The 25,583-nt window shown below is 37.9% G+C and overlaps 1 long non-coding RNA gene across 3 annotated transcripts; it reads right to left on the bottom strand.

Moving 5' to 3' along the window:
- Positions 1 to 1,054: 1,054 nt before the first annotated feature.
- Positions 1,055 to 24,809, bottom strand: LOC140519365 (uncharacterized). 3 transcript variants are annotated; one of them, XR_011972194.1, is made up of 4 exons: positions 24,572 to 24,809; positions 23,844 to 23,959; positions 20,029 to 20,138; positions 1,055 to 2,736 (listed from the first exon to the last, which is right to left on the bottom strand). It is a non-coding gene; the product is annotated as an uncharacterized lncRNA (long non-coding RNA). The 3 variants fall into 3 exon arrangements; XR_011972193.1 differs by lacking the exon at positions 1,055 to 2,736 and adding an exon at positions 21,722 to 21,821 and having other exon boundaries at positions 19,613 to 20,138; XR_011972192.1 differs by lacking the exon at positions 1,055 to 2,736 and having other exon boundaries at positions 19,613 to 20,138.
- Between the last annotated feature and the right edge of the window lie 774 nt (positions 24,810 to 25,583).

Here is a 25,583-nt window from a genome sequence, read left to right on the forward strand (position 1 = left end):
GGCCCAGGATTCACCCTGGTAAAATTGTCTCTGAAGACGTTAAACCAGGTTGAAGGTAACCAACAAGCCTTAAACCTCTCAATGAGTTAGGAGGACATCCACCCCAATCATGTGAAAACTTCTCACTGGCAGAATGGGTAGATGAAAGCAATTTGTTCCAATGACCATGAAGTTGGTAGAAACAGGCACTGTGGAGCACTTAAAGCTTGGTCAGACAGTGAAGATGCCAAGGTCATCCACTGTATCCCAGGCCATTGGCAATCATCTTGATTTTTGTCTTGCCACTAGACTTTGATGACTGGAAGACAGAATGATGACTGTGCAACTCTTATCTCACTTAAATTTAATTCAGATGCAAGTCAAGACATCACCCCGTGATGTCCTTGGTCTTCCTCGAAAATAAAGGACAAACAACATTGGAGAGAAGAGAGTATACTCCAGTCAGGGAATAGCTAGGAGCATATTTTGAATTGTAGAGTGTGTCAAGGGAAGTAATATGAGTTTAGGAGAGAGATAACTGTGAATGCCAGGCTGAAGAGTTTTCTCTTTCCTAGAGGCAGCGGGAAGCCCCTAACGGATAATAATGTATTTTAGATCTAGTCCAACCTCCCCATTACATAGATGAAGAAATGGACTCAGAGAGGTTAAGTGACTTACATAGGTTCCCATAGCTAGTAGTTGTCTACATCTGGATTTGAACCCATTTCTTGTCTCTGAGCCTACTGCCTCACCTATTATACCAACTTAGCAGGTAAAAGCTTTTGATTGGGAAAGTGATGTGATCAGACCTGTCCCTTAGGAAAATTATTTTGGCAGCTGTATGGAGGAAGAACTGGATAGGAAGAAACATAGGAAGTGTGTGGGTCAGAGACCACCAACTCAAATAAAAATCAGAGATGTCCCAAGGTAGAAGCAAAGCAGTAAGATTTTATTACGATCTCGCAAGAAAGGGCATCTCCTCTCTGATAAGTAATCAGGAGAGTGAGGCAATTACAGAAGGCAAAAATAGAGATTATATAGCTGTAACACAGATCCCACCCACCCCACCCCCCACTAACCTTTTACTCCCATTGGCTGGGAGGCAGACTCACAATCTAAACATGACAATCTACCCTGTGAATACCCAGTAGACATTACGTTGATGTGGATGTTGATGTGGCAACCCAAGGGGACAAGGGGGGGTTGTGTTATGTTGGTGTGGCACATGATTTCTGGGAAACCTAAATTTAGGCCTAACCATCTACTAAAGCCTTTTGTTATGCACTGAGAAGTCTTCACGAGCTTCATTCCAATGAGCAAGCAAGAAAGGTAATTAGTTAATTACAATAATCCAAACAAAAGATGGTAAAAGGCCTAACTAGGGTGGAGGTCTTGCCAGTGGAGAGAAGAGGACATATTAAAGAGATATTATAGGGAAGATTTTTCAAGCAATAAAAAAAAGGAGCACTTCTTTCTATTGAAATAAAGATACCTGATTCTTATCATCAAAACTGCATTCACCTTTATCACTTTGATTGTTATTCTCTTACTAAGAATATTAATCCAGGGGTGGGGGAACCTGGGCATCAGCCTCACTGCATTATTCAACCAATCAACAGTCATATATTAAATGCTTAATTTGTGCCAGACATTCTGCTAAGTACTTCAGAAATAGAAGCAAAAATTAAATACTCCCTTGTCCTCAAGGAGCTTACATGCTTTCAAGGGAAACATTACATGCATTTATAAGGGGATACGTGTGTGTGTGTGTGTGTGTGTGTGTGTGTGTGTATTTGTTTTGGGCAAGATTTTTGGACACATAGACTTGGAGATGCCATGGCATACCTACTAAGCAGTTCATGAGGCCAATTTGGGACTCCAGAAAAAGAAAAGGGTTTTTTATATAGATGTAGAAGTCATCTGCATAGAAATCATAATTTAACCCATGGGAATTGATGAGGTCACCAAGAGAAAAAAAAAAAAAGAACCAAGAAAAACCCTTGTAAGGTTTTGCACAAGTCAAATTTGTTCCTATATATGAATCAGGATAATATATATCGTGAAAAAGCAGCTATCTTTCACATTGGGGGGAGCCTTAAAGTCAGTCTTTCTGTGGATCTCTACAAAGAGAATTTAAGGCCTAAATCTTACCATTCTTCCTGAGCTACCTTCTTCCTTTATGCTCCCAACCTTCCCCATGTTCAGCCTATGGACATCATTATAGGCACTAGTAACAGAGAAGGCTGGGTTGAATCATAATTCCAATGCTTCCTTGCTATTTGCATAAGATACCCTCTCTAGGCCTCAATAGAGAAGGAGTATGGTATAGGGTTGAGAGCACCAGCTTTGGAGTCAGAGAATGTGGGTTCTAATCCTCATCGTGTTACTTATTGCCTTTGTGACCTTGGGTAACTCACTTCTCTCTGACCTTCAGTTGCCTCATCTGTGAAATAAGGGGACTGGACAGCATGACCTCATGGCACTAAATCTTATGATTCCTCATCTAAAAAGAATGGAGATAAAAGCGCTCTTACTACTTAGTTTTGTGGGGTTGTTGTGAGGAAAGAATTCAATATATGTGAGTGGCTGAGTATTAATAAAGTAGCAGAGATGCTTCCTGCTTCTGTCAGTAAATATCCAGGTGCCAACATGCTATGTCTGGGGTTTGGGTTCAGTTCAGGACTATAATTAAACACCAATCTTTCCTTGCTTCAGAGCCAAAGAGAATTTAAGAAGTGATCATGCTTCAGTGGTTCCCTGGAGAACAGAAAACAGAGAAGTGATACATTTTACCAAGTATGCCTGCTAAGAGCCTATACCAGAGTAAAAGATTCCCCAATTTTTTTCAACTTCTTAAAAATGCTTTCAGAATGAAGGCTTTCTCCATTGCTTGCTGAAGCTCTATTTTGGATCCAAAATTCTATCATCTCACAAATCTTCAGTTTGTCAGTCACAGATTATGGCCTGAGTTGGCTACCTCAAGATCTTGGTCATAAGAAGAACTTGGCAAGAATACAGGAATGGTTCAATATAAATGGCACTGACACATTGGCTAAGAGTCCCTGCTATGATATAGAATGAACTTTGCTTAATAAAGAAATATGTGTCTCTGGAATGGCATTTTGTCACCTGCCAAAATCAAGTCCCCTAAACTTGACTTTTTAAAACTCATTAGTAGGTTTCTATACACGTGTATTTGTACGTATATATGTCAAATATACATATATGTACATGTGCACATACATGCATACTGGGTAGATGGATCTGTGTGTGTTATTTTATCCATGTGGAAAACTCCTGGAATGGAAAATTTCTCCACTTATGAAGATCAGTCACACCTCTATAAAGTAAGCCTTAGAAAACTGAGATTACAAGTATCAAAAACAAAAAGGATAAATTCATCCATCACCAATGAAAAGGAAATTAAAGCAATTATTAGGAGCTATTTTACCCAATTATGTGGAAATAAATCTAAGTGAAACAGATGAATATTTACAAAAACATAAATTGTTCAGATTAATAGAAGAGAAAATAGAAAACTAAAATAACCCTATCTCAGAAAAAGAAATTATGCAACCATAAATGAGCTCCCTAAGAAAAAATCCCCAGGACCAGATGGATTCACAAGTGAATTCTACCAAACATTTAAAGAACAATTAATTCTAATACTATATAAATAATTCAGAAAAACAAGCAAAGAAGGAGTCCTACAAAATTCCTTTTATAACACAAATATGGTACTGATACGTAAACCAAGAAGAACTGAAACAGAGAAGAAACTATAGACCAATTTCCCTAATGGATGTTGATGGAAACATTTTGAATAAAATACTAGCAAGGAATCACAGTAATATATCCCAAAGATCATATAGTAAAACTGGGTGAGATTTATACCAGGAATATAGGGCTAATTCAATATTAGGAAAATTATTAGTATAATTGACAATATTAGTAACAAAACTAACAAAAATAGTACTATCTCAAAAGATGCAGAAAAAGCTTTTAGCTAAAAATAAGACTCATTCTTGTTAAAAAAAATTGCATAACAAAGGAATAAAGGAAACTTTCCTTAAAATAAGTAGTATTTCTCTAAAACCATCAGCAAGCATTATCTGTATTGGGGATAAGCTAGAAGTCTTCCCAATAATATCAGAGATGAAGCAAGGATGCCCATTATCACCACTCTTATTCAACATTGTACTAGAAATGGTAGCTGCAGCAATAAGAGAAGAAAAAGAAACTAAAGAAATTAGAATAGGCAATAAAGAAATAAAACTATCACTCTTGTAGATGGCATGATAGTATTATTAAAAGGAAAATTCTTTGTTCAAGTGTTCACCCTGATTAAAATGGCAAAACTCAGGATAAAGAATTAAAAGGAGCTTATTAAAATATGTCAAGGTAGTAACACAATGACAGATCATCAAGGGATTCAAGATGGAGTCAGCTTTTATTAATAACTTTTATAATGAGATAAGGGCAACTCAGATGTATCCACATCAGTAAAAGGCAAAGGTCATTGCATCTCACTTCCTCCCCAAATGCTCATAACATGACGTGGATCAGGTAGATGTAAAGCATCACAGAGAAAAGTTCTTGCTAAATTCCAGGTAATGAAAAAGTTGAAGACTGGGTGAAGCTTTCCCCCAACACTGCTTGTAGCAGGACTAATAATAATGGGTCACAGAGTCAGCATAACTTTCGATAGTATACTTGGAGAATCCTAGAGAATCAGCTAAAAAAAAAGAGAAGCTGAAATAATTAACATCAGTAAAGTTGGAGAATTTAAAATACATCCATATAAATCATTAGTGTTTCTATGCATTACCAAAAGTACAGCAGGAAGAGATAGAAAAAGAAATTCCTTTTAAAATAATAGCAAACAATATAAAATACTTTAGAGCCTACCTGCCAAGGCAAATTCAGGAACTATCTGAAGACAATTACAAAACCTTTTTCACACAAAATCAGATCTAAACAATTAGGGAAATAATAATTGCTTATTGGTAGGTAAAGTCAATATATTATAAATGACAAATTAATTCTACTTAAATTAATTTATTCAGTGTCATACCAATCAGGCTACCAAAAATTATTTTATAGAACTAGAAAAAACAATAACAAAATTCATCTAGAACAAAAGGGTAAAAATATCAAGGGAATCAATGAAAAACATATGGAAGAATGTGGCCAATAGCACCAGACGTGAAACTATATTATAAAGTGGTAATCATCGCAACAATCTGCTACTGGTGAAGAAATAGAGTGGTAGATCAGTGGAACACAATACATAGGACAAGGACTTATTATTAACAAAAACTACTGAGAAAACTGGAAAAACGTTTGGCAGAAACCAGGTAGCCATGAATATCCTAGTGCCATTCTGAATCACGAAATACCACAGACTCTCCACATGGAAGGAAAAACCAAAATATTTATTCAGACACCAGAAAGCCAAATCCATCACAGTAACAAAAATCTATACGTAATAACAATGCAGAGAAAATACCATCCCCAACCCTTCCCCCTGCTAGGCTTCCCACAAACCAGCTCCCTTAAACAAATCAAAAACAAGCTCTCTCACACATGTTAGCCAGCAACCTGCATCCTTTCTAGCTGTGACTCCTCTCCTATCTAACTTCCTCTCAGCTCTGCTCTAGCTCTGTGCCTTCATGTTCTACTCTTCATGTTTCACCCATTCAGAAAACTCGTCCCACCACAGGGTTCATGTGACTTGAACTTATGTGACTCAGGTTTCCATGGGACTTAGTCAAGCCACATGGGCCTATTAATGAATATGAAAGATCTCCCCATTTAAATTACCATTACAGACCAGCATCTCACCACGATAAGGTCAATTACATGATTTAGATATAAAGGGTGATAGCCTAAGCATATTAGGTGAGCATGAAATATTTTACCTTTCAGATCTATAAATAAGGGAAGAATTTATGACCAAACAAGAGAAAAGGAGCATTACAGATAATTCTGATTACATTAAATTAAAAAGGGGTTGCACAAACAAAACAAATGCAGCCAAGATTAGAAAAAAAGAAGGAATCTGGAAGGAGGAGAGATTTTTACCATAAGTTTTGCTAATAAAGACCTCATTTTCAAATATATAGCGAACTGGTAAAATTTAAAAGAATGCAAGTCATTCTCTAATTCATAAATGATCAAAGGATATGAACAGGCAATTTTCAAGCAGAAATCCAAGCTATCTATAGTCACATATATATATATATATTAGAGAAATGAAAATTAAAACAACTCTGAGGTGTCACCTCACATCAATAAGATTAGATAATATGACAGAAAAGGAAAATAACAAATGTTGGAGATAATATGGAAAAATTGGGATACTATTGCACTGTTGGTGGAGTTATGAATTGATCTAACCATTCTGGAAAGCATTTTGGAACTGTGCCTAAAGGACTATAAAACTGTGCATACCCTTTGATTCAGCGATATCACTACTATGTCTATATCTCAAATAGATCAAAGGAAAAGAAAAAGGACCTATATATACAAAAATATTTATAGCAGCTCTTTTTGCCATGGCAAAAAAATTGGAAATTGAGGATCAACTGGGGAATAGCTGAACAAGTTGTGATATATGACTGTGATGGAATACTATTACATTATAAGAAATGATGAGCAATATGGTCTCAGAAAAATCTGGAAAGACTTATGAGAATTGAAGCTTAGTGAAAAGAGCAGAAACAGGAGAACATTGTACACAATAACAGAAGTATTGTATGACAATCAATTGTGAACAACCTAGCTATTCTCAACAGTACAATGATCCAAGATAATTACAAAGGATTTACAATGAAAAATACTTACCTCCAGAGAAAGAACTGATGAAATCTGAATATAGAACAAAGCACACTTTTTTTAAACTTTATTTTTCTTGTTTGCTTTTAGTTCTGTGTTTGCTTTTGCAATGTGGCTAATATGGAAACATGTTTTGCATGACAGCACATGTATAATCTAGAGCAAATTGCTTGCCTTCTCACAGAGAGCTGAGGGAAGGGAAAGAGGAAAAGAATTTGGAATTCAAACTTTTTTGTAAAACTTAAAAAATTGTTTTTACATGTAATTAAGAAAAAAGAAAATTGAGTACAGCATTGAGTTTCAGTGATTTACCCATTGTCAAACAGCTAATCTGTATTAGAGGCAGTATTTGAACCTCCATGCTCCTGATTCTAAGACTTTATTATTCTAGCTTTTTAGCTATCTGTGCACACTTAACCATGAGATTCTCCATACACCACCCCTACTGCCAAGCCCTAAGCTTTTTTACCTATGTTACCTGTACCTTATTGACAAATATGAGTGGGGAGGTGCACAGTATTCAATTTAACAGTTCAATGTAATAAGTATTTATTAAGCACCTGCTAAATGAGAGGCACTGGAGAAGGAACTAGAGATATAAAGATAAAAATGAAATAGTATCTGCCCTCAAGGAACTTATAATATACTGGAGGAAAACAACAGGTATACAGATAAGCAAATACAAACTAACTGGAAAGGAATTGGGATACTAGCAACTAGAGAAATCAAGGAAAAAACATAATATAAGAAGTGGCACCTGAACTGAGACTTGAAGGGAGATACTGATTCCAAGAGGCAAATGTGAGGAGGAAGAGCAAAGGAAAAAAATCAAACAGTCAGGTCCTGGGTACAGAAAGTGGGCCAGTTTCACTGGAACATATAATATGTAAGGGAAGTAGCATGAAATAAGTCTAGAGAGATAGGTACAAGTCAGATTTGCCAAACAGAGAAGTCTTTATGTGATCCTGAGGGCAGTAGGGAGTTGTCAAAGTTTCTTGAGCAGAGGAGTAATGTGGTTAGATTTATGTTTAAGGGATATCATTTTTTGTAGCTGTGTAGAGGATATGTTGGAGAGGGGAAAGAATGGAAGCAAAGAGGCTAATTGGTAGTTTTTTTAAAAAAATACTAAAGGTAAAATGTGGTGAAGACTGAACTAGAGCACTTACAACCCTCCCTCCCTTATGCCTTACCTCCTTAACGTCTCCACTCTGGATCTACTCACTCCTCCCCCTATACCTTCTGGATTGCCCGCTCCACAGTCAACAAACCCTTTCCCACTCTCTCTATCTTCAAGGTCTCACAGAAACCTGACCTCCTCCTGATGACACTGTATCCTTGGTCAACCTTTGTTAATACTAGTTGCACTTTTACTCATAACTCACAATTCACAACTGGTTGTGGTGGGGAAGTCAGAATATCTTCATCACCACTTTCAGACTTTCCTTCTACTCCCATCACTCAGTGATCTCTTCTCTTTTGAAGTCTATTCAATCCAAAGTTATCATCTAATCAAAATACTGAGTCTGAGGACATTCTCTTTTCTCAATAAGTCCAGTGCCTACCTCACAGTCTTTTCTCTCTATCCCAACTCCTGTATTCATACTAGGTGACTTCAGCATACATATTGATATTCTCTCAAGCACTCCATCTTCCAAGTTCCTCAATCTGCTAAATTCCTATGATCTCCACTTAACCTCAGCTATGGTTATATCCTTGATTTTGCCCTCATCCACAAATATTCTTCTTTCATGCTCATAAACTTGGAAATTCTTTTATCTGATTATAATCCTTTTTCATTACATCTTTCCTTCTGTCTTACATCCCCTAACCCTGTTCTTCATTTTGTCACCACCTTCATTCGTAGGCCATCACTTTGCACTGGTTACACTCTCTTTCCTCCCCTATCTCAATCCCTCAGTGAACTGGTTCAACTCTACACTGTCCTGTATGTTCTACCCTCACCAATCATGCCTTGCCAAACCCCAACCTTAGGTTACTCTCACCATCTGATGCCTTTGTTCCTATTCATGTGTGTCTGAACAGATCTGGAAAAATTGTAAAATTATACCAACTACAAATTTATGATCTTAAGTGGGCCTTCATTGCATCAAGACAATCTTTGTATGCTTTCTTCAATGATTTACTGTCCAACTCATCTGAGTCATTTTTCCAAAACTTTTCATCCCATCTCATTCTCAGCCTTATACTGCACTGAAAAAATGGAGACCATTCACCAAGGGTTCCCTCTTTTCTACTCGTCCTCACCTCGAATCACTCAGATCCCTTCTACCCCTCTCTCTTCCTTCAACCCTTTCCCAAATGAAGGAAAAGCCCTTCTCCTTGCCAAGGCAAATCCCTCTACATGTACTTTGCTTGAAGGTTGAACAGACAGGATAAGGATGTCTGCAGAGTATTGTGGTACATCCCATCCTATCTTGCCCCTTTTAAAATCCTTACCCATTTCACTCTGGAGCTCACAGATTGAACCACAATAGGTACCTGCACAAGCTCCACTTAATGGCTGTATTTTGGGCCTTCCTGGCTCAGAGTGAATGTCAATAGTGGCAGTGGTGGTTGTTATCCTTCATTCTTGAAGAGGGCCAAAATGACATCACCACGATAAAGTGAAGTTTCAGTGTGTACGACTGTGGTTCATCAGACCAATGTGAGCTTGGAATGCTCTACCACAGTTGGGCACAGATAGTCCATGTGAACATTTGGGGTGGTTACTCCAGATTTGTGCATTCTATGTTTCCTTTGTGCTGTTTCAATTCTGCTTTGCTCATAGAGCACAGCACCCTTTTTGATGTGGGCAAGCCATGCTGACTGGTCCTGTGCCAGTGTCTCCCATGTCATACAACCAAATCCAAAGTTCTTGAGAGAGACCTTGAGAGTGTCCTTATATCACTTCTTCTGGCCACAATGTAATCACTTGCCCCATGCGAGTTCTCCATAAAATAGTCTTTTTGGCAAGCATACATTTTGCATTTGAACAACATGACTAGCCCATCAGAGTTGTGCTCTCTGAAGCATAGTTTGAATGCTTGGTAATTTAGTTCAAGCAAGGACCTCAGTGCTGGGAAACTTATCCTGCCAGGGGATCTTCAGAACCTTCCAAAGACAGTTCAAATGGAAACAATTCAGTTTCTTGGTATGGCTCTGGTAGACTGTCCATGTTTTGCAGGCATACAACAATGAGGTCAGCACAATGGTTCTGTAGACCTTCAGTTTGGTAATCAGTCTAATACCTCCTCTCTCCCAAATTTTCTTGTAACCGTTTAATGTTAGACCAGTAACCCTGAGGGTTTGACATTTTTTATTAAAGGAGCTATCCCTTGACTCATTTTTTAAAGAGGTCTGTTCGTTGAAGGGGTATGACCTCATTCAAAATGAGAACCTGAAAAGGCTTTAGCCTAAAAGGGCCAGGGTCTCCCATTGCATCCTGAGCTATCTCCTGTAGTTCTAATGAATATCTAGTCACTGGACCCAGATGGCTCTGGAGGAGAAAGTGAGGCTGGTGACCTTGCACAGCCCTTCCTCACTCAAATCAAAGTCAACTGCGAATCATGTTATCATTACCCTGATGTCATGGTCCTCTTCAAAAATGAAGGACAAATACAACAACAACAACAACTCTCTCCCTAATCTTCAATATCTCTCTGTCTACTAGCTACTTTCCTACTGCCTACAAACAAGTTCACCTCTTCTCCTCCCATAAAAAACTCTCACTTGATCTGACCAGCTGTTATATCTCTCTTTCTTTCCATGTGTAAATTCTTTAAGAAATTATCTATACCAAATGACTACCCTCCCTCTTCTTTCTTCTTTTTTTAGAAAGGAAATTATTATTTTAATTCCATTTTTATTGAATTAAAAATAGTATATTCAAAATTAAATAATTTAATGTAACATTTAGCAGTGACTTTAAAAGTTGAAATTAATCTTAAGTACTCAGCCCAAAAAGTAATATTTTAATTAACTACTTTAAAGGATTTGTTTTTAACTTAATAAAGGCATTGTCTATTTTTAAGTCATTTTAGTTGTGTGTTCATTAATATCTATGATTTTTTCAAGAGTTTGGGCCTCTCCAATCTGCCAGTTTTCAAATGGACTGTTTTTACATACCTTCTCATCTCTTATAAACCCTCTCCACTCTGGCTTCCAAACTCATTATTAAACTGAAACTGCTCTGTCCTAAATTAGTGGTGATCTCATCACTGATAAATCTAATTGTCTTTTTTCAGTCCTCATTCTTCTTCATCTCTCTGAAACTTGGGAAATTATCAATAGCCCTCTTTTCTGGGATACTCTCTTCCCTTTATGTTCTTGTTATATAGCAACAGAATTCAGCTCTCTTCCTCCAGCAGCCATTCTAGCCAATCAACAAAATAATGCCTAAGTTCCCAGAAAAGTAGCTGAAGTCAATTGTCTCAACTGGAAGCCTATGTCTTTTGCCTCCAGCATCTTGGGATTCCCCCTGTACTTAGCTCACTCCCTTAATTCTGTTTCTCCTGCTTCTCCTGTCTCCCTTGTCCTATAGTTTCTTCTCAAAGCTTTTCCTCTGGCTGATGTCTTAATAACTTCTAATGTTAATTCAAATCAGAGCCTCCTGGTTCTCAGTGACTCATCTTTATTTTATAATGTAAAACTCAAGAAGCCTATCTTTTTGTCAGGTATGAACTCAATAATCCTTATATAATCTTCACCTTTTGTCAAGTATAAACATCAAAGCTCTAAAAATAGTCACTTGCAAAGGAGCTGATGGACCACAATACCCTGCAGACATCCTGAGCTTAGCTGTTCTACCTTCAAATAGGTTCTCAAAGTACATTCAAAGTTCCCTACCTGATCTTCAGAAAAGTCAGTATTTCTCCTCAAGATATTTTCTAAGACTATATGTCTTCACAAGCATATTTTATCAGCTTTCCTTATACAAGTGTTCTATCTTTCTGCCTCTTTCATCAGCCAAAGTGTACCTTATCTAAAGAAAATAAATCCCCACTTGGCCATGTCCTATGCCTCATTCTTCCCCTCTAGCACATCACATCTTTGTCAAGAGGTGGAAAGCCTGTTTCATTATTAATCCTCTGGGTTTGTGGCTGGTCCTTTCATTGATCAGAATTCTTAAGTCTTTCAAAGTTCTTTATCTTTACAGTGTTGTAATCACTGTATAAATTGTTCTCCTGACTGCCAATCTTCACTCCACACAGCTTATTCTACTTTTCTCTAAACCTATCTTTGTTATTTTTTTGAGACATAATAATATTCCATGATATTTACATACTACTTCCCAATCCATGGATACTCTCCTTGGTTTCTAGTGCTTTACTAAGGTTAAAAAAAATGTTGCGAATATTTTTCTACATTATGGATCCTTTTCCTCTTTCTTCTATCTATTGAGGGTATACACCTAATAATGACAGTGCTAAGTCAAAAGTTATGCACAGCTTAGTGACTGAAGGGTGTATAATTCCACGATGCTCTCCAGAATGTTTAGGCCAGTTTGCAGTTCCACACAAAGTATATTCCTGTACCATGCCAGTCCTCCCTCATCCTCTCCAACAATTCTTGTTTTTCTTTATCTTTGCCAAATTTCTAAGTAAATTGATTTGGATCCTCAGAGCTGTTTTAATTCTTTGTTTATATTTGGTATTTATTTCTCTGCATATATTGTTCCCTTACACCCCCTCTACTGCCACTGAATATAAGTTTCTTGAAAGCAGGAACCCACAGTGTAAGGGCAGAGACAAGATGGTAGAGTAAAAGCAGCTACTCACTTGAACTCTCTCAAATTCCCCTCCAATATTAAAATAATGTCTCAAATTGAATTCTAGAGCAGTAAAATCAACAAAAGGATGGGGCAAAACAATTCTTCAGCCTAAAATAATTTAAGAGGTCATCGGAAAGGTCTACTTCACTGGGTGAGGGTCATTCCTAGAGCATAGTACAGTGCAGGCCAGGCCCCAGAAAGCCTGTAGGCCTTCAGAGCAATGGCTTCTATGCAACAATGGGAAGGGGAATTTTGGGAGCTCTCAGCCCACAAAAGAGATTGGACAACTGGTCAGAAGGAGATTGCAGGGGACCCTTTACTGGCACTGGGTGCAGGATTTTGTTCATTGCCCTTAAGCAGTTTTGTGTAGCAGTCCCAGGGCAAGGAAGAACACTAACACACTAGTGCTTACAACTCCAAGGAAGCAGCTCCAGAGTGGAGACAGTGCTTGAAACATGATATTCTGAAGGGTGAAGGAACTAGGATTACAACCAAGAAACTGAGTACAATTCCTTGGGGGGCAAGGGTGATTTGATTTTTAATGATATAGAGGACTTTCAAACATTCATGATGAAAAGACCAGAACCAAATAGAAAATTCTTTCAAATGCAGGACTCTGGAGAAGCATAAAAAAGTAAACATAAAAGAGAAATCAGCGAATTCAGTAAGGTTGAACTGTTTACATTCCTACATGAGAAGAAGATACATGTACTACTAAGGCAAGGAACCTATATGTACAAAAATATTTATAACAGTTCTTTTTATGGTGGCAAAGAATTGGAAATTGAAGGAATGTCCATAAATTGGGGAATGGCTGAACAAGTTGTAGTACGTGATTGTGATGGAATACTACTGTATTATAAGAAATGATGAGCAGGATACTCTTAGAAAAACCTGGGAAGATTTATAAGAACTGATACAAAATGAAGTGAACAGAACAGTATAACAGCAATATTGTCTGATGATAAACTGTGAATGACTTAACCATTCTCAGTAATACAATGAGCTAAGACAATCCCAAAGGACTCAAGATGAAAGAAGCTATCCAACTCCAGAGAAAGAATTGATGGAGTCTGAATGCAGATTAAAACATACTTTTGAAAAACTTTTTTTGTTTTCCTTGTTCTTTTCTTTTTTATTTTCTTTTGCATCCTAGCCAATATGAAAACGTTTTGTATGACTATACTTATAGTCTATAGCAAACTGTTTGTCTTCTCAAAAAGGAGACAGAGAAGGAGGGAGGGAGAAAATTTGGAACTCAAATTTATTTAAATGCATTTTAATTGGTATTTATACACATAATTCAAAAAATAAAATATATTTTTTAAAAAAGAAAAATTTAAAACAAACTCAAAAGCAGAGGATCTTTATCTTAAAATTATGTTAAAGTTAATTTGCACATTTTTAAACAAATTGTAAATAATGTGGTTTGTGGTTTAACATATTTTAAAAAGAGGGAGAGAAAGTATTAACTCACTTTATTTTTTTACTTTGTGTTCTTATCACCTAGTCCAGTGTTCAGGACAGAACAGGAATTTAATAATTACTAGCTGAAATGAACTGAATTGCATGTGAAGTCTGGGAAGCATGGGTCATGTTCCAAGAGGAGGAAGAGGGGCTATTACATAGGACTGTATAAGGGATTACTGGGAGAAAAGGCATTCATGCAGTAATGATGCTTTATGCATCTTCTCTGTGCCCCATACTGTGTCAGATAGATACTGTGGGTGACATAAAAGAACTATCAGACCGTGTGCTATAGTGCTGTGGAAAGGTAGTTAAAGAAAGGAAGACATTAATATAGGCAGAAATGAGTAGTTGGGGAAGGTTTCATGAAAGGGAGTGGGATCTGTCCTACATCTTAATGTCACTCTGTCACTGAAATAGCGATTTCCATTCTCTCTCTCTCTGTCTCTGTCTCTGTCTCTCTGACTCTGTCTCTATCTCTCTCTCTCTCTCCATATCTCTACCTCTGTCTCTGTCTCTGTATCTCTCTCATTCTTTTCCCCATGAGAAACAACAATCATCACATGCAAAGAAAAAAGAAAATAATTCAGCTCACCTACGAAATACAACAACAACTGTGAGTGAATCCATTAGTTTTGAAGCATACAAGAAATGAAACTGAGCTTTCTCTTTCACTTGTGAAACTTCCCTGGATCTATGTACTTACTTAGTTGTGTTTCCATCCCTTTCTACAGTGACAAGTCTGATGGGACAGAATTTCTCTATAAAGTATAAATGGTCCTAAATGTCTCAAGTGGCTAGAGGAAGGAATGCACAGTGCCATTTCTCCAGGTTTCTCCCGAACATTCAAATTCTCTTTTTATATTGCCCACCATCTTTGCTCTAGCTCCCCAGGTTTGCAAATGAGGTCTATAGGGTCATTCATTCCTCAGGTGGGTTAAATGTGTTATTACTTCCATTTTTCAGGTAAGAAAAAAAGGGCTCAAAAAGAGTAACTCATTTCCCCAGGATCACACTGCTCCCCAGTAAATGTCTGAGGTTGGATGAGAACCCAATTGTCCTCACTGCAAAATAATACTCTTCTCACTAAATCAGATTGCCTATCCTATTGACTGGACCAAATCATATTGGCATTTCCTACTCACTAAACTTCCTAAGGCCCTGAAAAGTAGTGTTTACTGTCACCATATAACTAGTTCGGTCCATTCTCAGTCAGAATCAATATTAGCTAGTGGGTTGGAAGGCACAGCCTGTAATGGGAGAAGAAAAATAGTAAATAAAACATTGCACTCTAAGCTAGGAAAAGCTGGGTTCAAAACCCATCCCATCTCATACATTTGCTAATTCTGTTATCCAGTCAGGTAACCTCTATCTGCTTCAGTTTCCTCATTTGTAAAGTGATAGCATCTACTTCCAAAGCTGTTTTGGGGACCACGTTGTAAAGGTATCATGAGTAAGAAGGAATACAAGCACTCACAGTAAAGGATCACAAGTCAAGCTTCAACTACAGGTGGCTCTTTTGCCCTACAATTCTGTGGGCATACAATGAGTATAATGACTCAGATGTAACATGGGCTATGCATTTCTATTGAGAGTCCAGAACTACTGGGTCTCTGCTTTTATAGTTGGTTCTTGTTGTTCTACAGATTCACAGGGATTGAGTGGGAAGGAAACCTTAGGGACTCAATCAATCACCAGTGTTATTTAGTTAATTAGTTAGTAAGTTAATTAGTAAATTAGTCAATCATTGGGTGTTACAGGTTTGATCCTTCCCTCCTTATCAACCTCAAAGACACTGTGATTAGTAAAGTTTGCTAACCTTGCACACCTCACTTAGATGAAATTTGCTCAGTGAATAGTTTGCTAACCTTGTATTCCTTAACTCTACATAGATCTGACCAAGCCATATATTGGGTACATAGGAGTTTCCAATCAGTGATCAAATATGGAATCCCTTCTGTCAGTACTCATACAAATGACGTACTGTATAAACTACTTTGCAAACCTTAGGCATTTTATAAATGTCTATTATTATCATTGCTGGGAGGAGGAGGAGGAATATAAGGAAGACACTGGGAGAATAAAGAAAATGGGGAGACACAGAGTTCATTTTGGAAGAAGAGTGATCAAGGAGTACCACAACTCTTGTCAGATATACATGTCCGTAATTACACATGCATACTGTCTAGTCATCAGAAAGGTACTGAGCAGTGGGAAAAAAACTATTAAGTCATGATCAATGTTGGGGGAGGGGTAAATTTGTTCACTGGAGCAGATCTCAACTTTGAAGTTGACATTCATATTCTCATTACATGCTTTTTGGCCCTTCTGTTGCTTTAGCTTCCCCTAAAACTCAACTCCGCATTCCATCTGCCAAGCCTAGAAGGCCCTCCTTCCTCACCACCACCTCTCAGAATCTTTAACTTCTACCTCCTCCACGAAGATTTTACTGAACCCTCAGCTTTTAAAACAGTGAAAAAAAAATCATCCTCAAAACACAGTACTCAAATCATCTCATATTTACAGATATACTTAAATATTTTATCCCCTAGTAGGATGTTAAGTTCCTAGAAGACAGAGACTCTGCTTTGTCTTTATATAACCAATACTTAATCCAATGCACTGAACAGAGTGGATGCTTAAAACATTATTTGTTCATTTGTATTGAACAGAATAACAAGTTTAAGGAATGACTGATCCCAGTAGAGAAGGGAATGATTATTTTTGCTTTTGTATCTCTAGCACCCAGGACAGTGCCTGGCACATAGTAGATGGTTTAAAAACACACTTGAATTATGGAATTGAATTTAATCCCAGTTTGGTAATTTATCTCTTTCTGAATCTTTAGGATCAGGCTAATAGTCAAGAGGCAAGACCATCATTGTTCCTTCCCCCTTCCCAAGTCCCACAGTACTCTGCAGGAGTCCAAAGTAAGAGGAAACTAAGAAAACCAAATAAGATAATATTTATAAATAAATAAACTAATTAATTAACTAATTAATAAATGAGAAGTGCTAACCACAGTGCTTATGAATACTTACTGCCCAAATCCAAGCAGAGCACTATTCATTCTACAAACTCCTTTTCCTGACCACAATTCTGGAAACATCTTCATTGGCACCTATATACCAAATATCACCCTTGACCATAGTACCCATACCTGCAGAATTACCAATCCATGTCTGATATTATTCATTACCACTCGAAAGTCTGCCTCACATGGAAACCATAAGATCATAGGGTCACGGGTTCCTAATTTAGAACTAGAAGCAATCTTGGAAATCATTGTATAACTTCCTTTACAAGACTAACTAAGGCAAAGAGAGGTTAAGTGCCACATCGTCTTAGGTAGGATTTGAACTGACTCAGAGCCATTAAATAGTTATTATAACTATCTGAGCCCAAAGCTGATTTCTCAGTCTTATTCCTTCCCAAACCATGGAAATTCCTAAGCTGAGGCTCTGGAAACATATACCACCACCCAGAAAACTGATCAGCCTCTCCCACCTAGGAAGAGGAGAGAACCCACTTGGAGATTGCCAGAGCAGGGGTCCAGTCATTAGAGGAGAACAGTCATTGAAAGCTCCAGTAATATCATTCAGTGGAGAACCAGGCTCCCTGATGGGAGTTGGAGACTGTGTTTGCAAGTCAGCATCTGTCAGAAAAGATTAATGTGTCAAGTAGGCTGCAGGCCAGGGTTTATTTTTAATAATCTGAAGCCCTTCTTGTTATTTCAGAAACACACTCCAGTTTCCTCTGAAATAGAGAGGAAAAGTTTATACTGTTTTTCCCTACCCATACAGAATTCTAATCTCTGTGAATCTGGGTTAAAAAAAAACCCACAGGATCATTTTCTCCTGTGGTATAGTCTTCAAAAAAGAGATGGAAGGCCAGTTTGGGAAGGTGTGGGGATGATGGTAATGGAGGGGAAAAGGGATATTTATATAGACACAAAAAGCATCAATCAGGTATCTATTTTCAGGATAAAAAGGAATCCCAAAATGGATGGCAGGTATAAAAAATTGGCAAAGGGCTTCATTAACCAAGGGCACTGGAAGAAAATTCAGAGATTTCCAATCCCATCATGTTATAGTTAAGGAAATTGGGGGCCAGAGCTGTGGTATCTTACACAAGGTATAAAGAATATAGGTTCTCCATAGGGAGATTTGACCAGTGATTTAATTTGTATAAGAAATTCCCAGATTAGTAAACACCAAGATGCCAGCTTATGTATAATTTATTGTCTTAGAGAATTTCTTAGAGTAGTAGTTCTCAGACTTTTTGATCCCGGGGGCCCCTTAATAGTCTCAAAAATTATTGAGGGCCTCACAAAAGTTTTTGTTTATGTGAATTATATTTGCTGGTATTTGGTGTATTAGAAATTAAAACATTTTAGTGTAATTATGAAAATAGTTTTGACCTTATGGATTCCCTGAAAGGGTTTTGGGAACTTCCAGGAGTCTCCAGACCATACTCTGAGAACCACTGGCCTAGAACTCAGAAAATTTGTGTGACTTCCCCACTGTCACATGGTCAGTACATATCAGAGACATGTCATTTGTTGCCCTCAAGTAATTTTGGTATTCTATTAAGCTCTGTGAAGTATTCTATTGGTAGTTTGATTGGTAATTAATTCTATCAGTTAATTTTGATAGCATTACTATTTTTACTATAATTGTATGTCCCAGTCATAAGCACTGAATATCCCTCCAATTCATTTTTTTTAATTTCTTTATGGTCTTCACCACCTCCTACATTGGGGAATTTAAAGTTCACTGCCCTAGGTCCCTGCCTGAATATCCTTTGGAGAAATAGGAGTGGTACCAGTTGGGTTTCAGTCTCCTTTCCTAAAGGCATAGAGTGGTCCCTCCCATTTGTTCCCTTGGCTCTTCTCCTTTTAACTTTTCCTGGGGTGAATAAATGTCTGCCACTGTTTTCAGGTTTGGGGGAGGTGGAAAGAATCTTCCAGTCAGAATTTCTGCTGCCTTGCTGGTCCCTAACGTAGGGTCCATTCAAGGCCAAAGACTCCACACTTCCCCAGTCCCTTTCTCATGCTGCTAGACAAAATTGTCAGCCATTTGTTGTGGGGTAGGGGAGTAGGAAAAGGCCAAGGTATGCTGGCAAGATCTCTGCAGGAGGGGTGGATGGATCCAGTTATGGACTTGCGTACAGGCCTATGGGTTGCTTTATGTGTTCCTTATGATAGCTTGAAATCAGATGTGGTAAGGATAAGCATTTGAAGCTAAAGGGATGCCCATCAACTGGGGAATGGCTGAACAAATTGTGATATATGAACATAATGGAACATTATTATGTTGAAGAAATTATGAAGTGGACAGTTTTAAAGAAATCTTGAAAGATTTGTAAGAACTGATGCAGAATGAATTGAGAACTAGAATAATTTATAACAATAGCATCGTAAAAGTGAACAATTTTGAAAGCCTTAAGAACTTTGATTGATAAAATGATCAACTATGATGCCTGGAATGAATAATGAAGCATGCTATCCACTTCCAGATGTAAAGGGCATGTTCTTAGTATGCAAAATAAAATACACAGTTTTGGGCATAGCTATCATGGAAATTTATTTTGCTGATTATGCTTATTTATTATAAGGATTTTCTTTTTCCTTTTTGGAGGCTATAGTTCAAGGAGGGGTTTGAAATGTTCCTTAGTTGAAAAAAAAATTAAGACTTTTAAAAAGAGCATTAATCGTCTTTAGTATTAATTCATTAGGCTTTTACCTGGTTGGGTTTCTCTCTTTTTTCGGTCCTTGGTATTTGCTATGATTGTTCCACATCTGGCACATAATTCTTCCTCTACGGTTTGTTGTTGTTGTTTTGAGAGTTAGTCAGGATTGGAGAAAGTATCTATTTCCCTTATCTTGTTAATTCTTTTACCAGGAAGTCCTGAAACATTTGTTTACAAAGAGACTTTGGTCTCTAGCCTTGGTCCCAGCCCATTCTTCTACTCACTCTCAGAGAGGTCTCTTCTTCCCAGAAGCCTCTAGGTCTCATTGTTGTGCACAGGAGTGGAGGGCACCATCCCTTTCATTGAAGCCATTTGGTTTGCAGATACATGTGTTCTTGAAAACAAGAAAACATAACTGAAAGAATGTAATTACTTCCTAGAATGTGTTTGTCCAGAAAAGGGACATCAAACAAAGTTCTACTGATCCAAATATTATCACGGCTGATGTATTATTTCCTACCATACCTACCCAACCCTTTCGTTGAGAATCAGTAGGCCTCTGCTCCATGGATGTTTGTTTAGCAAGAGTGTTAAGATCCAACCCAAATGTTAGCTCCTCTAACAAACCTTTCCTGATCCTCCCTCTCTCAACCATCCTATGCCACAGTTCAATGATAATGATAACTAATATTTATATTGGCATTTTTAAGATTAGCTAAGGACTTCCTATACATGAGCTTCTTTGAAACTGACAATAACTCTGCAAACTAGATGTTATTATTATCCTCATTTTATAGATGAGAAAACTGAGACTTAAGATGGGCTAAAGGACTGGAAGGCAACATGGTACAGTGGAAAGAACAATGACTCTAGACCTGTTTCAAATCTTACCGGTCCTGAGTGGCTTACATGAAGAAACACCTTCTCTAGAAAACTTCCTTCTCTAGCCACTCCAAGGCAATCCTCCCCTTCTCTTGGCTTCTTCAGCTCTAAGAATCCATACTATTCTTTTGGTATTTATCATATATTGTCATATATGGATATTTTTAATTATCTTCAATCTCTCAAAGTTGAGTTAAGCAACTACACTGAGCAAGGTACCCTAGGCCTCCCCAAAGTATGGTCCTATAGCAATCATGCTGATCTACTGTTTCTTAGGAATGTCCTTACACATAAATCTGCTATATTTTCTTGGACAATCATTAAAAAAATATTTTTGTTATAATTTCAGACCTGCCATCCAGCAGCTGGCCACAACAACTACTCAGCACTGAAATTTACCAGAAGTGATCCCCATATAAATCTTAGAATCATGGAATTTTAATTATGGATGGAAGTTTACAAGCCATTTAGTCTTTGAAATAACTTCATTTTAAAGCTAGAAGGGGCCACAGAGATGTTGTAATCCAGCCCTCTGATTTTGCATTAGAGAGAAATGAGGCCAAGTAAATTGAAAAAAGTCACCCAAGGTCACACAGTTAGTTTCAGAGCTAGGCTACAGAACCATAACTAGGATGGAGCAATCAGGGTTTATCCCAGGGCACTGAAATTTAAAGGATCCTCACAATACTTGAAAGCAGCATAGAAACAACTGAGCTTAATGCTTAGCTTAAAAGCTACCAGACAGTTTATTTCCATACCCTTGGTAATCTCCTTCCCATTTATCCTAGCCCTGTACTACTCCCTAACAATAGCCTAATGTATCCAAGGGGCTTTGCCCACACAGTCCAGTGTCCTGAGATCTCTCTCCAAATGAATCTGTCTCCAAAAGTTAGTATAGAGGTGCGTTATATGCTGTTTGGAGGACAGGGAAGGGATTATGAAGCTTACCCAGTACTAAATTTGTTAGTTATATCTCTGTCAGGACTAGAAGTTTGACCTCTACATGTACAGAATGAGCTATTTAGATAATCTGGATGATCTCAAAATATGATTCATAAGTAATAAAGTGTAATTCCAATATTACTACTACCTTACATTTGTATGGAGCCTTATGTCTTCCAATCCATTTTCACAGGCTCACAAAAAAAGACAGTATTGCATCATGACTGGAGATCCAATCTTGGAGGAGGCACATCTGTATTTGTAGAAGAGGTATTGCATACGCTAATGAAATTACATTCACTTCAAAAACAGAACAAGAAGATCATAGATTCAGAGCTGGGTAGGATCTCAGAGGCCACTTAGCCAAAATGTCTCACTTACAGATAAGAAAACTAAAGCCCAGAAAGGATAGGTGACCTGCCCAAGATTACACAAGCTTTGAGCATCAGAGGCACAGTTTGAATCCAAATCCCTTGACTTCAGAACCACTGCTCCATGAAATCATTGGGTTTTGAGGTGGAAAGAACTTCATTTTACAAATAAGAAACTGAGGTTCATAAATCCAAGCCCAAATTTTCTGACTTCAGATACAGAGTTCTTTTTATTAGATCATCTCACATAAATATCATTTGATCCTTACAAAAGAAGCTAGGTAGCAGAATGGATAGAGTGAGAAACTTGTATCAGGAAGAACTGAGTTTGAATCCTACCTCAGACACAGTAGCTTTGTGAATCTGAGCAGGTCACTTAACCTCTGTCTGCCTCAGTTTCCTCATCTGTAAAGTGGGGTTAATAATAGCCCCTACCTACCAAGTTGTTATAAGGATGATGTAAGTTAGTATTTAATCAGGTGTTTCACAAAATTTGAAGCACTATATAAGTACTATCTTTATTATTATTAACAAAGAATGTGGTTTTATAGCCACCTTCTCTACCAACTATGTGATTGTGGACAAGTCACAACCTCTCTGGGTTTCATCAATAGAAGAGGGAAGATAATATTTGTATTATTGACAATTACAAGAGTATCAGAGGAAAGTGTTTGGTAAATCTTTTATTCCCATTGTTGTAGTTAAGAAAACTGAGGAACTATATAGAACAAGGCTGGTAGCAGATAGAGTCTAGTCTAGAACACAGGTGTTACTCCAAACCCAGGGTTCTTTCAACTACACCATGTTGCCTCTTAATACATAGCAATTGATCTTTTGCTATTTTGTCAGTGGAATTGCCAGGTATTTTTTCTCTCTTCCCAATTATTGGCCTTCTTGTCACCATATCTATGGAAAACTCTCCTCCAACATGCAGATTTCTCCCTCATCTCTACAGGAACTCATGAAATTATCATGAACCCAGAACACTGCTTTGCTGACCTGCCTATTAAGAAATTGGATTTATAATTCTAGACAGCCCACATGAATGCACAAATTCCTTGGGAAAGTTCTTCTCTGTGAGATTTCAGCTGTGTCCTATTTAGGTGAATCCAATTCATAGCTTTCTGCTATAAAAGAAAACATTTACTTGCATTTTTTTTCTTCCTTGTGTTCTCTCTTCCATTCCAGTTTAGAAAATCTTTCCCTTTCCTATGCTCTGCCTTCACAGCTCTCTCCCCACAGAAGTAGGTTGTTATTGTCCATAGCAACAGACCAACTACCCCTTCTGACGCTCTAGAGGATCAGAAGAGGCATAAACTGTCTATAGTTAAATCCCATTTCTTGAAAGTGTGATGAAAGAGGACTTGGGCACTAGTTAAACCTCTTCAATAGCTCTTACTGAGACATCAAAGGCTTGGTGTTTTGAAGGAACTGAATCTATTGGCCTGGAGGTAGAGATAAAAATTATGCTCTGTTCTGTTTTTTATTTTTAGCTAGATCAGCTCATCATCAGCAAAGTGTGGGGGCAGCAGTTTTGTTGGAGGGGGGGGGAGGCATAGAAAGCAGGGGAAATTCCAAGAGTAAAAAATGTAATCCAAAAGCCTCCTTATCTTGTTCTTCTCACTTTAGCTCTACCCACAAGGAGTACTTTGAAATCAAAATCTTGGCTACATGGATAATATTATTAATTGCACTAAAAATTCAACTTCAAATATACCTCAAGACATCTCAAAAAATTGTGTCTACACTTAGTGCCTGATCACAGGAGTGACTTGGAGAGTAGGGATAGGGATGGAGGATAAGAAAGACAACTGAAAGCAGCTGTTGTTCCCAGAAGTCACTGCTCGTTCATTATTCTGACTGTCCCTGCTTTCCCCACCCCTTTCACACACAAACACACTCACCTCATTTTCAAAGGAACTTCTGAGCCCAGACGTACTCCTTCCTCCTCCTCTGTACTCAAGGGTAAGATGACTATAACAACAGCAGGGAGATTTCAATATCCTGCTTTGCTTTCCATCTGTTGAGTGAAAGGCTTCTATTATCATATGGGGATGGATATTGTCTTAGAAACACACAGAATGTGGGAAGGAACGAAGGAAGGAAGGAAGGAAGGAAGGAAGGAAGGAAGGAAGGAAGGAAGGAAGGAAGGAAGGAAGGAAGGAAGGAAGGAAGGAAGCATTTATTAAGCATGAGTGTGCTAAGTGCTTTACAAATATTACTTGAACTGATTTTCATAACCACGGTGTGGGGAAGGGGTGGGCTAGGTGCTATAAAAGACCTTACAGATCATCTCTTTTAATTGCCTCATTTTACAGGTGAGAAAACTGAGTCCCAGAGAGGACATAGGATACTAAGATCACAGTCTTAGTGGTTTAATCAAGGTCTCATTAGTAATAAGAAAGGCTGGATTTGACCATAGGTCCTCTGACTCCAAATCATAGGATGACAGATTTCTAGTTGGAGCAGAATCTCCATCACTAGAGGTTATCTAGTACAAATCTCTCATTTTATAGATGAGGAAACTGCTCTTTCCCCTTGCCTCTCTCTCTCTCTGAAACTCATTGAGGAAAGGTGAATCACCAGTATTTTCTTGCCACCAAGAACTTAGGGATGGTGTTCGTTTTCCTACCTTGGATGTCTTCTTGACCTCTTGGGATGAAAAACAGCACTTCCCTTCAGAAAAACAAATTAAAATTGTTGACTCCTTATCTGTATCTCCATGTATCTCTCCTCTTCCTCCTCTTCTTTCTGTGCTCTCTCTCTCTCTCTCATTCTCTCTCTCTCTCTCTCTCTCTCTCTCTCTCTCTCTCTCTCTCTCTCTCTCTCTCTCTCTCTCTCTCTCACACACACACACACACACACACACACACCCCTATTTTAATGAACCTAAAGATATATCCAAGTAGAACTCATATCATCCCATGTGTCACAACGGTTGAGAAATCATGTTGATGACTAAAATGTACCTAAGCCAGACAATATTTGTGTATTATCATCATCTTTCTCAAACACTATCAGATCCATTATCTCCTCTAAATCTTATTAAAAGCCCTGTGAGGTCAGTAACAAAGGGATTAATACACCCATTTGGCAGATGAAAACCCTGTGAAAGAGGTTAAGTGATATCTCCACCCCCACCCCACCCCCACAGTGAAAGAGTAAGAGCTAAATTCCAGAATTTCAGTAAAAGAAGGTCAGGAGATTTATTGCTTTTAAGTCATGTCCATTTTCTGATTAGCCCTAAACTGTGCACCTTGGATCACTTAGAAGAACACTCAAAGGAAACTACTGAAGATTCAGTAGCCAGTGTTATGTGAAAGCCTAGTTCAGTATATCAACTGTGTCTTATCCCATTTCATATGGTCTTAATAGTCCCTGAAGGACTTTTTCCAATGACATCTTTATCTGTTTAGCTCCTCCTCATCCTTGACGTAGTCTGGCTTTAGAGGATAGATAGAGTTGTGTAAATGACAGGACAAAGGAAAAAAGCTAAAACTGTCTGATGTAAACATCATCATGCTATAAAAGAAAACAAGTCCCAGAAACAAGGCTGCCTGAAGAAACAGCAACCTAGCAGAGGGTTGGAATTCGTTCCCAACTCTGGGTTCCTTTTAAGGACACAGGGGAGCTGATTTTTAATG

This window comes from Notamacropus eugenii, chromosome 1 (genome assembly GCF_028372415.1).
Source record: "Notamacropus eugenii isolate mMacEug1 chromosome 1, mMacEug1.pri_v2, whole genome shotgun sequence".
Classification (NCBI taxonomy): domain Eukaryota; kingdom Metazoa; phylum Chordata; class Mammalia; order Diprotodontia; family Macropodidae; genus Notamacropus; species Notamacropus eugenii.